The 17,607-nt window shown below is 49.2% G+C and overlaps 1 long non-coding RNA gene across 1 annotated transcript; it reads left to right on the top strand.

Annotated features, from left to right (window-relative positions):
* Positions 1-501: 501 nt before the first annotated feature.
* On the top strand, positions 502-5,366 carry LOC148480769 (uncharacterized). Its single transcript, XR_015871943.1, has 3 exons — positions 502-627; positions 702-798; positions 4,801-5,366. It is a non-coding gene; the product is annotated as an uncharacterized LOC148480769 (long non-coding RNA).
* Positions 5,367-17,607: the final 12,241 nt, after the last annotated feature.

Raw genomic sequence — 17,607 nt, forward strand, 5'->3', positions numbered from 1 at the left:
AGCTACGTGTATAAACAGGACGATGGGCTGTACCCGGAGTGTCACTCCCCTATATTACATATTGTTATTATCCCGCCATTGTAGCTATGCGTATAAGCAGAACGATGGGCTGTACCCGGAGTGTCACTCCCCTATATTACATATTGTTATTATCCCGCCATTGTAGCTATGCTTATTAGCAGGACGATGGGCTGTACCCGGAGTGTCACTCCCCCATATTACATATTGTTATTATCCCGCCATTGTAGCTATACGTATAAGCAGGACGATGGGCTGTACCCGGAGTGTCACTCCCCCATATTACATATTGTTATTATTCCGCCATTGTAGCTATGCGTATAAGCAGGACGATGGGCTGTACCCGGAGTTTTACTCCCCTGTATTACATATTGTTATTATCCCGCCATTGTAGCTATGCTTATAAGCAGGACAATGGGCTATACCCGGAGTGTCACTCCCTCATATTACATATTGTTGTTATCCCGCCATTGTAGCTATGCGTATAAGCAGGACGATGGGGTGTACCCGGAATGCCAGTTTGTGTATGATCTAGAGGTCCCGGAATCCTTCCAGCCAGTTGTAGGAGACGGAGAGGTGCAGGAGTTTTATCTGTGGCCCCTGGACAAGGTAGGTAATCGGACCCATCCTGCAGCTATGGGCAGACCCCTCACTCGTATACTGACAATTACTCTAATACACAGGTGAGAGCGGCCATCGCTACAGAGGAGTTTAAACCCAACTGCGCTCTGGTGGTTCTGGACTTTCTCCTGAGGACGGGACACATTCAGCCGGACTCAGGTAGGTGTAGTGTGGTCCCTGTGTACGGGTAAGGTGACTGCTTTATGTTACATCTCTGCATAAAGACCGTCAGGCCATATCTTCTGCCAAAGGACCATTATTCCTGGGTTTCAAACAGAATTTGGTGGACAGAAGAATTAGCTGCTCATAGATAAAATGGGGCATGCTTAGTACATAGACATACATCGTCCACAGTATGCAATCCTGGGTCACTGTTCCATAAGAACATGGTAGCTGGCGCAGTTCTATTGGGGGAACTGTACCTACCATTAGGGGACGGTACATAGATGAATAGTTTGGGGGACCACAGCCTTACTGGAGAAGTGAGTCTGGAGGAGAGACCTGTGCTATAGGGAAAGATGGGTAATGAGACGCCGGTTACATCGCAGTGTGTGTGTGTTACAGAGAAGTGAGTCAGGAGGAGAGAGACCTGTGCTATAGGGAAAGATGGGTAATGAGATGCCGGTTACATCGCAGTGTATGTGTGTTACAGAGAAGTGAGTCAGGAGGAGAGAGGCCTGTGCTATAGGGAGAGATGGGTAATGAGACCCCGGTTACATCGCAGTGTGTGTGTGTTACAGAGAAGTGAGTCAGGAGGAGAGAGGCCTGTGCTATAGGGAAAGATGTGTAATGAGACGCCGGTTACATCGCAGTGTGCGTGTGTGTTACAGAGAAGTGAGTCAGGAGGAGAGAGGCCTGTGCTATAGGGAAAGATGGGTAATGAGACGCCGGTTACATCGCAGTGTGTGTGTGTTACAGAGAAGTGAGTCAGGAGGAGAGAGGCCTGTGCTATAGGGAAAGATGGGTAATGAGACGCCGGTTACATCGCAGTGTATGTGTGTTACAGAGAAGTGAGTCAGGAGGAGAGAGGCCTGTGCTATAGGGAGAGATGGGTAATGAGACGCCGGTTACATCGCAGTGTGTGTGTGTTACAGAGAAGTGAGTCAGGAGGAGAGAGACCTGTGCTATAGGGAGAGATGGGTAATGAGACGCCGGTTACATCGCAGTGTGTGTGTGTTACAGAGAAGTGAGTCAGGAGGAGAGAGGCCTGTGCTATAGGGAAAGATGGGTAATGAGACGCCGGTTACATCGCAGTGTGTGTGTGTTACAGAGAAGTGATTCAGGAGGAGAGAGGCCTGTGCTATAGGGAAAGAAGGGTAATGAGACGCCGGTTACATCGCAGTGTGTGTGTGTTACAGAGAAGTGAGTCAGGAGGAGAGAGGCCTGTGCTATAGGGAAAGATGGGTAATGAGACGCCGGTTACATCGCAGTGTGTGTGTGTTACAGAGAAGTGAGTCAGTAGGAGAGAGGCCTGTGCTATAGGGAAAGATGGGTAATGAGACACCGGTTACATCGCAGTGTGTGTGTTACAGAAAAGTGAGTCAGGAGGAGAGAGGCCTGTGCTATAGGGAAAGATGGGTAATGAGGCGCTGGTTACATCGCAGTGTGTGTGTGTTACAGAGAAGTGAGTCAGGAGGAGAGAGGCCTGTGCTATAGGGAAAGATGGGTAATGAGACGCCGGTTACATCGCTGTGTGTGTGTGTTACAGAGAAGTGAGTCAGGAGGAGAGAGGCCTGTGCTATAGGGAAAGATGGGTAATGAGACGCCGGTTACATCGCAGTGTGTGTGTTACAGAAAAGTGAGTCAGGAGGAGAGAGGCCTGTGCTATAGGGAAAGATGGGTAATGAGACGCCGGTTACATCGCAGTGTGTGTGTGTTACAGAGAAGTGAGTCAGGAGGAGAGAGGCCTGTGCTATAGGGAAAGATGGGTAATGAGGCGCTGGTTACATCGCAGTGTGTGTGTGTTACAGAGAAGTGAGTCAGGAGGAGAGAGGCCTGTGCTATAGGGAAAGATGGGTAATGAGACGCCGGTTACATCGCTGTGTGTGTGTGTTACAGAGAAGTGAGTCAGGAGGAGAGAGGCCTGTGCTATAGGGAAAGATGGGTAATGAGACGCCGGTTACATCGCTGTGTGTGTGTTACAGAGAAGTGAGTCAGGAGGAGAGAGGCCTGTGCTATAGGGAAAGATGGGTAATGAGACGCCGGTTACATCGCAGTGTGTGTGTTACAGAGAAGTGAGTCAGGAGGAGAGAGGCTGTGCTATTGGGAATGATGGGTAATGAGACGCCGGTTACATCGCAGTGTGTGTGTGTTACAGAGAAGTGAGTCAGGAGGAGAGAGGCCTGTGCTATAGGGAAAGATGGGTAATGAGGCGCCGGTTACATCGCAGTGTGTGTGTTACAGAGAAGTGAGTCAGGAGGAGAGAGACCTGTGCTATAGGGAAAGATGGGTAATGAGACACCGGTTACATCGCAGTGTGTGTGTTACAGAGAAGTGAGTCAGGAGGAGAGAGGCCTGTGCTATAGGGAAAGATGTGTAATGAGACGCCGGTTACATCGCAGTGTGTGTGTGTTACAGAGAAGTGAGTCAGGAGGAGAGAGGCCTGTGCTATAGGGAAAGATGGGTAATGAGACGCCGGTTACATCGCAGTGTTTGTGTGTTACATAGAAGTGAGTCAGGAGGAGAGAGGCCTGTGCTATAGGGAAAGATGGGTAATGAGATGCCGGTTACATCGCAGTGTATGTGTGTTACAGAGAAGTGAGTCAGGAGGAGAGAGGCCTGTGCTATAGGGAAAGATGGGTAATGAGACGCCGGTTACATCGCAGTGTGTGTGTGTTACAGAGAAGTGAGTCAGGAGGAGAGAGGCCTGTGCTATAGGGAAAGATGTGTAATGAGACGCCGGTTACATCGCAGTGTGCGTGTGTGTTACAGAGAAGTGAGTCAGGAGGAGAGAGGCCTGTGCTATAGGGAAAGATGGGTAATGAGACGCCGGTTACATCGCAGTGTGTGTGTGTTACAGAGAAGTGAGTCAGGAGGAGAGAGGCCTGTGCTATAGGGAAAGATGGGTAATGAGACGCCGGTTACATCGCAGTGTATGTGTGTTACAGAGAAGTGAGTCAGGAGGAGAGAGGCCTGTGCTATAGGGAAAGATGGGTAATGAGATGCCGGTTACATCGCTGTGTGTGTGTGTTACAGAGAAGTGAGTCAGGAGGAGAGAGGCCTGTGCTATAGAGAAAGATGGGTAATGAGACGCCGGTTACATCGCAGTGTGTGTGTGTTACAGAGAAGTGAGATAGGATGAGAGAGGCCTGTGCTATAGGGAAAGATGGGTAATGAGACACCGGTTACATCGCAGTGTGTGTGTGTTACAGAGAAGTGAGTCAGGAGGAGAGAGGCCTGTGCTATAGAGAAAGATGGGTAATGAGACGCCGGTTACATCGCAGTGTGTGTGTGTTACAGAGAAGTGAGTCAGGAGGAGAGAGACCTGTGCTATAGGGAAAGATGGGTAATGAGACGCCGGTTACATCGCAGTGTGTGTGTTACAGAGAAGTGAGTCAGGAGGAGAGAGGCCTGTGCTATAGGGAAAGATGGGTAATGAGACGCCGGTTACATCGCAGTGTGTGTGTTACAGAGAAGTGAGTCAGGAGGAGAGAGGCCTGTGCTATAGGGAAAGATGGGTAATGAGACACCGGTTACATCGCAGTGTGTGTGTGTGTTACAGAGAAGTGAGTCAGGAGGAGAGAGGCCTGTGCTATAGGGAAAGATGGGTAATGAGACGCCGGTTACATCGCAGTGTGTGTGTGTTACAGAGAAGTGAGTCAGGAGGAGAGAGACCTGTGCTATAGGGAAAGATGGGTAATGAGACGCCGGTTACATCGCAGTGTGTGTGTGTTACAGAGAAGTGAGTCAGGAGGAGAGAGGCCTGTGCTATAGGGAAAGATGGGTAATGAGACGCCGGTTACATCGCAGTGTTTGTGTGTTACAGAGAAGTGAGTTAGGAGGAAAGAGGCCTGTGCTATAGGGAAAGATGGGTAATTATACGCCGGTTACATCGCAGTGTGTGTGTGTTACAGAGAAGTGAGTCAGGAGGACAGAGGCCTGTGCTATAGGGAAAGATGGGTAATGAGACTCTGGTTACATCGCAGTGTGTGTGTGTTACAGAGAAGTACTACACCAAGTTTGTGGAGAATCTACATGGGCCGATCTGACTACGATCACACGCAACCTCTGTGAGCGACCGACCCTCACACCTGTGGTGGTTAGCAGATAACGTGCTTTTAACTGGGAGCCTCTCTGTACATGGGACAATGATGCTGGAAGGTGACAGACACTCCGCTTCTCCATCTATACAATTATACCTCGCGGTTAACGTGGATTCCTGCCTCGGGATTGGGTGATACTATGCTGCTCTGTCTGTACAATATACCCAGCGGTAACGCGGATTCCTGCGCTTACACTGCCCGGCATTGGATGAGCTCTAGTAAAGAGCTCGGCCTGGTGAGTAAGAAGCCCCTGAACGCTCCATGATTCAAGTTTACAGGTATTGTTTGGCTGTCGATAAACAAGATCGGATAAAACAAAGACAATTAACCAGGTCCCAGCCTAATAGTACTCATTAAATGTTACAGAAGACGGTACGTGATGTCCTGAATAATGACGATGATTTCAGGCTGTTTGTCTTGTATAACCTCTGAGCTCATTGTGTGACTTGTTCTAGTTACTAATAAAGTGACCAAATTAATGTTTCCCCAGTTTATTACAAGTAGCGCCCGCAGCTTTTATCTGACCATACACAATATAAAGCAGCGGCAGCTCGTTATGTCACTGGGGAACGCGCTGACTGTGCCCAGGATAAATGTAACGTTAGTCAGCTGCAGTTGTATCCCATAGAATGTCAGATTGGGAACCAGAGCCAGGGAGAGCAGGCAGCTCTCACTTCCTGGTCTATGGCTTCGTTCATCCACGTACTCGGGCTCAGACCATCTAGACATCTACAGGGTCAGATAATTCAGGATAACAACTACATAGGTATTCTGTATAGTAGAGCGAAAAGCGACAGAGATTGCTGCTGCATTTAATGATGAATATAATGGCATGTTCTAGCTCTCTGAAGCTTAAAATCTAATGGACACGTAGAGAGAGAGGTTCAGCTGCTGGAAGTTGTGTATGTGTATTGTTGAAGTCGAATAATTGCATGCGACCGCAATTCAACTTTAATCAGATGATTTGGTCGTCCGCTGTCCGATTTATGTTGGTACAATCCATGACGCACCATTGCGTGCGCACGCACCCAGTGTGCGCACGTATCCACACATTCGCACAACACTACATAGCGAATAATATACAACACTCTCACACTGACAAACACAATATTCATGCAGGGTTTAGTTAGTAATGAGAAACAGCTTCTGTATACATGTCTGAGAAAAGTAATAAAAAAAAATACACCAGGATACTGTGAGTGTTTCACATATAAATTGAGAAGCCCCGCATACAGACAAGTATGGCAGTGGAAATTGAAATATAACCCAGACACTGATATGCACAATTGAATTTGTCTGAATGAGAAGTTAGAAACAATGGTCGGAGGTTTGCTTAAGAAGTACTGACAAGTGTATTCTAAATAGGCAGAGGAAAACCGTTGAATTAGCTATCAGATGAAATGGCAACGGCAGTCAGCTGGGGGTCTCCACTCTTCTTGAAAGTGAACCTCACTGCTTGTAACACCTTGCACTGTAGTTTTAAAATATGTTAGAAAGGGATAATATATATATTAAATCCATCATAAATACACTGAATTGCATAACACACAGACACATAGACTTACATGCATACACACATTAAATAAAACATACATATCGCACAGTTGCGATGTTTATCAAAGCACAAAACACATATTAGCGAAACTACGCAATATTCTTACACTTATACATTGCACACTTACATAAAAAGGTTCCATAGCATTAAGGTTAATATTCAAGGTTTATTCATTATTAATTATGTAATGAAGCGACTGTATTTAAGATCTCAGGTTTAGTACATGATAAGCCGACCGTGTTTGGTGCTATTCTAAACCACTATTTATTTGCAGACTTCCGGTTCCATTGGCAAGGAAATCGCAGCAGGCATTCGCAAGATATGAATTATAGGATAGAATGTATCTCTGTATGAAGTGTCTATTGATTAGGTAAAATGGACACAAAGAAGCTGTTGGGGGCTGAACTATTACAATACAAACTGACCTATGAACTGCATCGTAACAGGAGAACCAGGAAGAAGAACCAATGGGATTATGCCAATTTGTTCTATTGTATTGCACAGGGGACACTGGAAGCTAGTACACTGGGGTATAGGGGCGTGGATAGTGCTGAGGGGACACTGGAAGCTAGTACACTGGGGTATAGAGGCATGGGTAGTGCTGAGGGGACACTGGAAGCTAGTACACTGGGGTATAGAGACGTGGATAGTGCATAGGGGACACTGGAAGCTAGTACACTGGGGTATAGAGGCGTGGGTGCTGCTTAGGGGACACTGGAGGCTAGTACACTGGGGTATAGAGGCGTGGATAGTGCTTAGGGGACACTGGAAGCTAGTACACTGGGGTATAGAGGCATGGGTAGTGCTAAGGGGACACTGGAAGCTAGTACACTGGGGTATAGAGACGTGGATAGTGCATAGGGGACACTGGAAGCTAGTACACTGGGGTATAGAGGCATGGGTAGTGCTGAGGGGACACTGGAAGCTAGTACACTGGGGTATAGAGACGTGGATAGTGCATAGGGGACACTGGAAGCTAGTACACTGGGGTATAGAGGCGTGGGTGCTGCTTAGGGGACACTGGAGGCTAGTACACTGGGGTATAGAGGCGTGGATAGTGCTTAGGGGACACTGGAAGCTAGTACACTGGGGTATAGGGGCGTGGATAGTGCTGAGGGGACACTGGAAGCTAGTACACTGGGGTATAGAGGCATGGGTAGTGCTGAGGGGACACTGGAAGCTAGTACACTGGGGTATAGAGACGTGGATAGTGCATAGGGGACACTGGAAGCTAGTACACTGGGGTATAGAGGCGTGGGTGCTGCTTAGGGGACACTGGAGGCTAGTACACTGGGGTATAGAGGCGTGGATAGTGCTTAGGGGACACTGGAAGCTAGTACACTGGGGTATAGAGGCATGGGTAGTGCTGAGGGGACACTGGAAGCTAGTACACTGGGGTATAGAGACGTGGATAGTGCATAGGGGACACTGGAAGCTAGTACACTGGGGTATAGAGGCATGGGTAGTGCTGAGGGGACACTGGAAGCTAGTACACTGGGGTATAGAGACGTGGATAGTGCATAGGGGACACTGGAAGCTAGTACACTGGGGTATAGAGGCGTGGGTGCTGCTTAGGGGACACTGGAGGCTAGTACACTTGGGTATAGAGGCGTGGATAGTGCTTAGGGGACACTGGAAGCTAGTACACTGGGGTATAGAGGCATGGGTAGTGCTTAGGGGACACTGGAAGCTAGTACACTGGGGTATAGAGGCGTGGGTGCTGCTTAGGGGACACTGGAGGCTAGTACACTGGGGTATAGAGGCGTGGATAGTGCTTAGGGGACACTGGAAGCTAGTACACTGGGGTATAGAGGCGTGGATAGTGCATAGGGGACACTGGAAGCTAGTACACTGGGGTATAGAGGCATGGGTAGTGCATAGGGGACACTGGAAACTAGTACTCCAGGGTATAGACGCGTGGGTAGTGCATAGGGGACACTGGAAGCTAGTACACTGGGGTATAGAGACGTGGATAGTGCATAGGGGACACTGGAAGCTAGTACACTGGGGTATAGAGGCGTGGGTGCTGCTTAGGGGACACTGGAGGCTAGTACAGTGGGGTATAGAGGCGTGGATAGTGCATAGGGGACACTGGAAGCTAGTACACTGGGGTATAGAGGCATGGGTAGTGCATAGGGGACACTGGAAACTAGTACTCCAGGGTATAGACGCGTGGGTAGTGCATAGGGGACACTGGAAGCTAGTACACTGGGGTATAGGGGCATGGATAGTGCTTAGGGGACACTGGAAGCTAGTACACTGGGGTATAGGGGCGTGGATAGTGCTTAGGGGACACTGGAAGCTAGTACACTGGGGTATAGAGGTGTGGATAGTGCTGAGGGGACACTGGAAGCTAGTACACTGGGGTATAGAGGCGTGGGTACTGCTTAGGGGACACTGGGAGCTAGTACACTGGGGTATAGGGGCGTGGATAGTGCTGAGGGGACACTGGAAGCTAGTACACTGGGGTATAGAGACGTGGATAGTGCATAGGGGACACTGGAAGCTAGTACACTGGGGTATAGAGGCGTGGGTACTGCTTAGGGGACACTGGAGGCTAGTACACTGGGGTATAGAGGCATGGATAGTGCTTAGGGGACACTGGAAGCTAGTACATTGGGGTATAGAGGCATGGGTAGTGCATAGGGGACACTGGAAGCTAGTACACTGGGGTATAGAGGCGTGAATAGTGCTTAGGGGACACTGGAAGCTAGTACACTGGGGTATAGAGGCGTGAATAGTGCTTAGGGGACACTGGAAGCTAGTACACTGGGGTATAGGGGCGTGGATAGTGCTTAGGGGACACTGGAAGCTAGTACACTGGGGTATAGAGGTGTGGATAGTGCTTAGGGGACACTGGAAGCTAGTACACTGGGGTATAGAGGCATGGGTAGTGCATAGGGGACACTGGAAGCTAGTACACTGGGGTATAGAGGCATGGGTAGTGCATAGGGGACACTGGAAACTAGTACTCCAGGGTATAGACGCGTGGGTAGTGCATAGGGGACACTGGAAGCTAGTACACTGGGGTATAGGGGCGTGGATAGTGCTTAGGGGACACTGGAAGCTAGTACACTGGGGTATCGGGGCGTGGATAGTGCTTAGGGGACACTGGAAGCTAGTACACTGGGGTATAGAGGTGTGGATAGTGCTTAGGGGACACTGGAAGCTAGTACACTGGGGTATAGAGGCGTGGGTACTGCATAGTGGACACTGGAAGCTAGTACACTGGGGTATAGGGGCGTGGATAGTGCTGAGGGGACACTGGAAGCTAGTACACTGGGGTATAGAGGCGTGGGTACTGCTTAGGGGACACTGGGAGCTAGTACACTGGGGTATAGGGGCGTGGATAGTGCTGAGGGGACACTGGAAGCTAGTACACTGGGGTATAGAGACGTGGATAGTGCATAGGGGACACTGGAAGCTAGTACACTGGGGTATAGAGGCGTGGGTACTGCTTAGGGGACACTGGAGGCTAGTACACTGGGGTATAGAGGCGTGGATAGTGCTTAGGGGACACTGGAAGCTAGTACACTGGGGTATAGAGGCGTGGATAGTGCATAGGGGACACTGGAAGCTAGTACACTGGGGTATAGAGGCATGGGTAGTGCATAGGGGACACTGGAAACTAGTACTCCAGGGTATAGACGCGTGGGTAGTGCATAGGGGACACTGGAAGCTAGTACAAAGGGGTATAGGGGCGTGGATAGTGCTTAGGGGACACTGGAAGCTAGTACACTGGGGTATAGGGGCGTGGATAGTGCTTAGGGGACACTGGAAGCTAGTACACTGGGGTATAGAGGTGTGGATAGTGCTTAGGGGACACTGGAAGCTAGTACACTGGGGTATAGAGGCGTGGGTACTGCATAGTGGACACTGGAAGCTAGTACACTGGGGTATAGGGGCGTGGATAGTGCTGAGGGGACACTGGAAGCTAGTACACTGGGGTATAGAGACGTGGATAGTGCATAGGGGACACTGGAAGCTAGTACACTGGGGTATAGAGGCGTGGGTACTGCTTAGGGGACACTGGAGGCTAGTACACTGGGGTATAGAGGCGTGGATAGTGCTTAGGGGACACTGGAAGCTAGTACACTGGGGTATAGAGGCGTGGATAGTGCATAGGGGACACTGGAAGCTAGTACACTGGGGTATAGAGACGTGGGTAGTGCTTAGGGGACACTGGAAGCTAGTACACTGGGGTATAGAGGCGTGGATAGTGCATAGGGGACACTGGAAGCTAGTACACTGGGGTATAGAGACGTGGGTAGTGCTTAGGGGACACTGGAAGCTAGTACACTGGGGTATAGAGGCGTGGATAGTGCATAGGGGACACTGGAAGCTAGTACACTGGGGTATAGGGGCGTCGGTAGTGCTTAGGGAACACTGGAGGCTAGTACACTGGGGTATAGAGGAATGGGTAGTGCTTAGGGGACACTGGAAGCTAGTACACTGGGGTAGAGACGTGGATAGTGCTTAGGGGACACTGGAATCTAGTACACTGGGGTATGGGGACATGGATAGTGCTTAGGGGACACTGGAGGCTAGTACACTGGGGTATAGAGGCGTGGGTAGTGCATAGGGGACACTGTAAGCTAGTACACTGGGGTATAGAGGCGTGAATAGTGCATAGGGGACACTGGAAGCTACTACACTGGGGTATAGAGGCGTGAATAGTGCATAGGGGACACTGGACGCTAGTACACTGGGGTATAGAGGCATGGATAGTGCATAGGGGACACTGGAAGCTTGTACACTGGGGTATGGGGACGTGGATAGTGCTTAGGGGACACTGGAAGCTAGTACACTGGGGTATAGAGACGTGGATAGTGCATAGGGGACACTGGAAGCTAGTACACTGGGGTATAGAGACGTGGATAGTGCATAGGGGACACTGGAAGCTAGTACACTGGGGTATAGAGGCGTGGATAGTGCTTAGGGGACACTGTAAGCTAGTACACTGGGGTATAGAGGCGTGGATAGTGCTTAGGGGACAGTGGAAGCTAGTACACTGGGGTATAGAGGCGTGGATAGTGCATAGGGGACACTGGAAGCTAGTACACTGGGGTATAGAGGCATGGATAGTGCTTAGGGGACACTGGAGGCTAGTACACTGGGGTATAATTGGAGCTGGCACTTTAAATAATTTAGTAGTGTGAAGCTCCTCCCCTTCTATTCCCCACCAGCCCTCAGTTTAGTAAAATGTGCCTAATGAGCTGGACACTAAAGACTGTGTTCCAGCAGTATACAAGGGGGCCATCTTGGCACCGGGAAGATGAAGGGGGCGGAGCTTAACAGCGTGGGCTTTCTCCCTGCGCGGCAAAGGCGGCTGTGACACATTAACACACTTTCTCCCTGCATCTCTCCTCACTACAGGCGCCATCTCACAGATGGCTACACTTGATTCTCCTGGCACCAGACATCCCATCTACACAGGATCCTCTAGAGGGCTGTGAGCAGGGCCGGCGCTACCACTAGGCAAACTTAGCCAGCTGCCTAAGAGCGCCGGCCACTGCAGGGCACCGCTGGATTGCTGTGTAGTGTGGACCGCACATACAGTAAGTGCCGTCCGCACTACACTACTAACTACTAACAAACACACAGCCCCCGGCGCCGGCAGCTGTGTGTTTGTTTTAGCAACCGATGAGAGTCAGACAGACTCATTGGCTCCTGCGCCCACTGCCGGAGCTGGGCTGGAGCTCACTCATGACCTCCATCTTCCGGCTCCCGCAGTGGGTGATGGGAGGGACTGATGCGATCACTACTGGGGGACACTGCATAGAGGGGGATTACTACTAGGGGCACTGCACACTGGTGCACACTACATAGAGGGGGATTACTACTATGGGCACTACTGGTGGGACTACTACTGGGGACACTGCATAGGGAGGGATTACTGCTGGGGCACTGCTGGGGGGGCTGCTACTAGGGAGATTACTACTGGGGGGGAGACTACCACTGGGAGCACTGCATCGGGGGGACCACTACTGGGGGCACTGCATAGGGCGGGTTACTACTGGGGGCACTATATAAGGGGCACTGCATAGGTGGGGGACTACTACTGGGGGCACTACTGAGGGCACTATATTGGGGGACCACTACTGGGGGCACTGCATAGGGTGGACCATTACTGCCGGCACTAGTGGGGGCACTGCATACGGGGGCCACTATGTAAGGACTTGTGTAGCTATCAAGGGTGGGGGGGGGCATAAGGCTGAAGGAATGCCTAGGGTGCCAAGAAATCTTGCAAGAGACTGTCTGTGAGTACACTGGGGTGTTATAATTACCTGGTGCATGCAGGGAACCCAGTAATTAGGGAAAGGAGAGGTGTGATTCTCCCCTTCTGTCTCCCATTAGCCTTTTGATCTTTGAATTTTCTGAATTGTGTGTGAGTGGGCTGTGTGGCTACACCATGACAGGCAGGACAACCACCAAAGCTTCTCAGAAGATGTTTGTTTGCTCAAATTGCAATTACAAACAAACAGCCAAATGCTACTGGCTCCACACTATGTGGTGCTTATACAGTTGTAGATCCACCTGTCACTATAGCTACCACACCTACTCCTCCATGGGCCTCTGACCTAGCAGGAGTTATGGCAGAATTAACGTCAGAGTTGGCCGAGTCTCGTCGGTCACAAGCCCCCTGGGCGACAGGAAAATCAGTGGAAAGCCTTTTACATATTATGGGTTCCACTGGTAAGCCAGTCGGATGATTCGGAAGAGGAACACCTCTCACAAGAGGAAAATGAGGTGGGTGAATTGGAGGTGCTTTTGGAAGATGATGAGTCCATACCGCAAGATTTAGAATCTGGTTTTCAGGGGGTGGAGCCATTAATCCTGGCGGTCGGGCAGGTCCTTAATTTACCTAAGGACATAGGACCTCATTCAGAGTCGGTCGTTGCGGCCGCACAGTCATAAGGGAAAAGGGGACGGATATGCAAATGATGCACTCGCAAGTTGAGTCCTTAAGATCGGATCGTTAGCTGGCCGACCAAGGGGAGGATGCGGCCATAAGACAAAAAATACGCCCCCTTCTCGTACGCATTACACGTCATCTCCGCCCATTTAAGGATTAATCAAGACCATCGGAACTGGTCGTAGAGCTTAAGGTTGACCATACCCTCTCTTAAGCACTACGATCAGGTCAGTGTACAAACCACCCATGTCACGTGTGCCATGACACTACTTTGTTAATTATGCACTCCCATAAAACGCCGTTCGCATAATTAGGCACGCCTGCGTTCGGATCTCCACTCCCTCGCCTATCAAAGAAAACGACACTTCCAGTCCCCGGTGCTATGTCACTCAAGGACCTTTCGGATCGTAAGCTGGAAACAACACTACGATCTGTGTACACTGCGGCTTCCAAGGATATAAACCAGATCAGTGCACACATATCCGCTTCCGCTATTGCAGCCCGCAGAGCTCTCTGGCTGCGCACTTGGCAGACAGACGCAGAATCCAACTGGGCGGTTGAAGGTCTGCAGTTCACTGGTGATATGCTTTTTGGTCCAGAGCTGGACAAATGGATATCCCAAGCCACAGGGGGTAAGTCTACTTTCCTCCCTTCAACTGCCCTGACACCCAAGGAGACTTACACTGGTACCACGTTTCATTCCTTCACAGCCCTTTTGTGGTAGAGCCAGGGGTGCTTCCACACAGGCTAGAGGTGGCAGAGGTAGCGGTCATTCACAGACTATTGCACATCGACAGGAACAAAAGCCAGTTGAAAAACAGGTGGCATGACGGTCTCCTGTCCCACCTGGGATCTCCTACGGTAGGAGCTCGCTTAAAGACTTTTCAACTGGCTTGGAACCAGACCTTCAGATCCGTAGATTTGCAGATTACTCTCCGTAGGGTACAAGAACGATTTTGAAGTTTCAACCTCCAAATCGTTTCTTCACTATGGGTCTGCCAGTGTCAGCAGACAAGGCCAAGGTTCTGCAAGAGGCAATTCAGTCTCTTAAAAATTGGCAGTGCTGGTTCTGGTTCCGGTGCATCAGCAGGGTCTGGGGTTCTACTCAAACCTTTTTTGTGGCACCCAAGCTGGATGGGTCTTTCAGGCCTATCCTGAACCTCAAGTCTTTAAATCAGTACTTGATGGTTTATCGCTTCAAGATGGAGTCAATTCAATCAGTCATTGTGAGCTTGGAACCGGCAGAGTTTCTCATTTCCCTGGATATAAAAGTTGCATGCCTACATGTCCCAATTTGGGAACCGCATCAAGCTTTCCTGCGTTTTGCGATATTGCACGGTCATTATCAGTTTCGGGCATTTCCATTCGGTTTATCCTCAGCACCCAGTGTCTTCACGAAGGTCATGTCTGTCATGATTGCACACCTTCGGACATCAGGTGTGACCATAATCCCTTACTTAGACAACCTGTTGATCAAGGCACCATCGAAATCTCTTCTTTTGGAGCACGCCTTCTTGACATACCAGACTCTGACGCAGCATGGCTGGATGATCATTTAAAAAAAATCCAACTTATTTCCGTCTCAGAGACTCCAATTTCTGGGAATGATCCTGGATACGAAGTTACAGCGAGTGTTCCTACCAGAAGACAAGGTCCAGGACATTCGGATACTAGTTCAGCAAGTTCTCAGAAGAAGGTATCTTTACTTATTTGTCTTCGTCTCTTGGGAAAGACGGTAGCTGCCTTCGAGGCACTACAATTCAGACGATTCCACTCCCGTGTGTTCCAGCTGGGCCTCCTAACACAAGGATCAGGGTCTCACCACGGTTGGCCCCAACAACCAGAGTGTCTCTCCTCTGTTGGATCAACCCAACAATCTCTTGGCGGGTTGAAGACAGAGGGTAGGATTGGATAATCGTGACGACAGACGCCTGTCTCCGAGGATGGGGAGTGGTGGTCCTAGACTGTCAGTTTCAGGGCCATTGGTCTCCACAGGAAAGACAGTGACCCATAAATGTGTTTACAATACACTGCTCGAAGCCACACACTTACTAAGGTCTCAAACAGTGAGGGTACAGTCAGACAATGTGACAGCCGTCACTTATATCAACCGACAGGGCGGAACGCAAAGTCGCATGGCTATGCAAGAAATTACTCGGATTCTCCGGTGGGCCGAGAGTCAGTCAGGTATCCTGTCAGCAGTGTTCATTCCAGGAGTGGACAACTGCGAAGCAGATTATCTCAGTCGCCGGGTTCTCCACCTCTGGGAATGCATGCTTCACCCAGACGTATTCCAAGCCTTGGCATCTCGATTAAACCATCAGCTACCAAGATACATGTCCAGAACTCGGGATCCGGCTGCAGAGGCAGTGGACGCGCTAACAGTACCATGGACCAACGGCATGGTTTACCTGTTTCCTCCACTACTTACTAGTCTACTAAAGCGAATAAAACACGAGTCGGCCTTGGTCATTCTCGTGGCACCGGACTGACCTCAGAGGAGTTGGTTCTCGGACATTCTGACTCTCTTGGCAGATGACCCGTGGCCCCAGCCACTTCGTCCGGACCTTCTGCAACAGGGTCCTTTCATATACCCCAACCTAGCACAACTGCGTTTAACGGGATGGCTGTTGAGACCACTATCTTGAGACGCAAAGGCATCCCAGAATTGGTTTTCCATACTATTCTTTGCACCAGGAAACCAGTTATGGCTACGCATTACCACCGCATCTGGCGGTCTTATGTGGCATGGTGTGACAATCGGGACTTTCTGTGTAGGATTTTTCGGTTATCTAGGCTTTTGCTTTTTCTTCAAACGGGGCTCGATGCTGGTCTCTGTTTGGGGTCATTTAAAGGTGCAGATTTCTGCCCTCTCTATTTTGTTTCAATGCAAATTGGCCCTTATCGCTGAGGTGGAGACTTTTCTTCAGGGAGTGTTGCAGGTGCAGCCACCTTTTGTTCCTCCTATAGCTCCCTGGGACTTAAATTTGGTACTTATGTTTCTTCAGTCTTCCATGTTTGAGCCGCTTGATGAGGTAGATATCAAGTAATGGGCCGTATTCAATTAGCGGCAAAAAGCTGTTTTTTGTCAAAAAAGTTTCGAAAAGTCGTTTCGCCAGCAGAAACTTATCACCGTATTCAATTGTGGCGACTTTTCGCCGGTGCGAAAACGCAATGCAATGTACCCGGCGGAAAAGTTTTGCCTATGAATAGCTGTCAGTAAAAAGTGCAGAATTGCGGTTTTGGGGTGCAAAGGTGTGGAAACCACCCTGCCACCTTAGGACGGGTCCCCAAAGGTAAGCTGCATCAAAAAAAATCCTAAAAAAAATAAAGAACACCCCAAAAAATTACTTTGAAAAATGGGGTGAAAAAGTTCAAAGTTAGGGTACAAACTTAAAAACTAGCGAAATGGACTTGGGGGGGTCTAGAAGTATGAGGGAGGTGTATTTTTGATTGCAGGTGCTTGCTGATAGAGCGTTTTTAAGAAGAAAGCATCTATTGCGGTGCACTCTGAACCACTAATTCTAAAACATATACTTTTATTGGTATGTAGTAAAATAATATGGCTGCTATTTTATGAGTCTGCTTTATATGTCTTAATAATAGGCTCAATTGCTCTGCCAGCTGCGCTAATGATTGTGGTATTTATACTCCTGGCGTAGACAGTGAGATCCGGTTATTTTGTCAATATTATGTTTCAAAATAAATAATCTGAACCATAGTTTGCTACACTTAATTGTATCCTTAGTAGTTTGTTACTACTGAACACATACCATCATTTGTTATATTACTCCTTCATTGTGTCCATCAGTAACTGCCCATTTCATCCAAACCAATAAGTTCTTTTTATCCAGCTCAATTTACATTAATGTATATATTCTATATTGTTTTTACTATTGTTGTGGATTCTACTATATTTCATTAGGTAAGTGACAATGTGTATGATTTCATTCCGTTATTAGGATTACACTTCGTACATATCCTGGAATAAAACAGCTGCAATCCCTGCTATTCATCTAGTCTGAAGTGTCCCCTAGTGGATGAAAGAGAAAATGAGATTTTGGTACTTACCGGTAAATCCTTTCCTCTGATTCCACAGGGGACACTGAACACCCACCTCAGCGCTCTTCGCCTGCCTGTTCGGTTGGTTCTGTGTGTTTGTGTAGTTCTGTTTGTTGTGTGATCTTCCCTTCGCTTTACTCTTGTTATTCTCCATCTCATCTCTGTCTTCATCT

The sequence above is a fragment of the Taudactylus pleione genome, unplaced genomic scaffold, assembly GCF_031769625.1.
Source record: "Taudactylus pleione unplaced genomic scaffold, aTauple2 ptg000598l, whole genome shotgun sequence".
In the NCBI taxonomy this organism is placed as follows: Eukaryota; Metazoa; Chordata; class Amphibia; order Anura; family Myobatrachidae; genus Taudactylus; species Taudactylus pleione.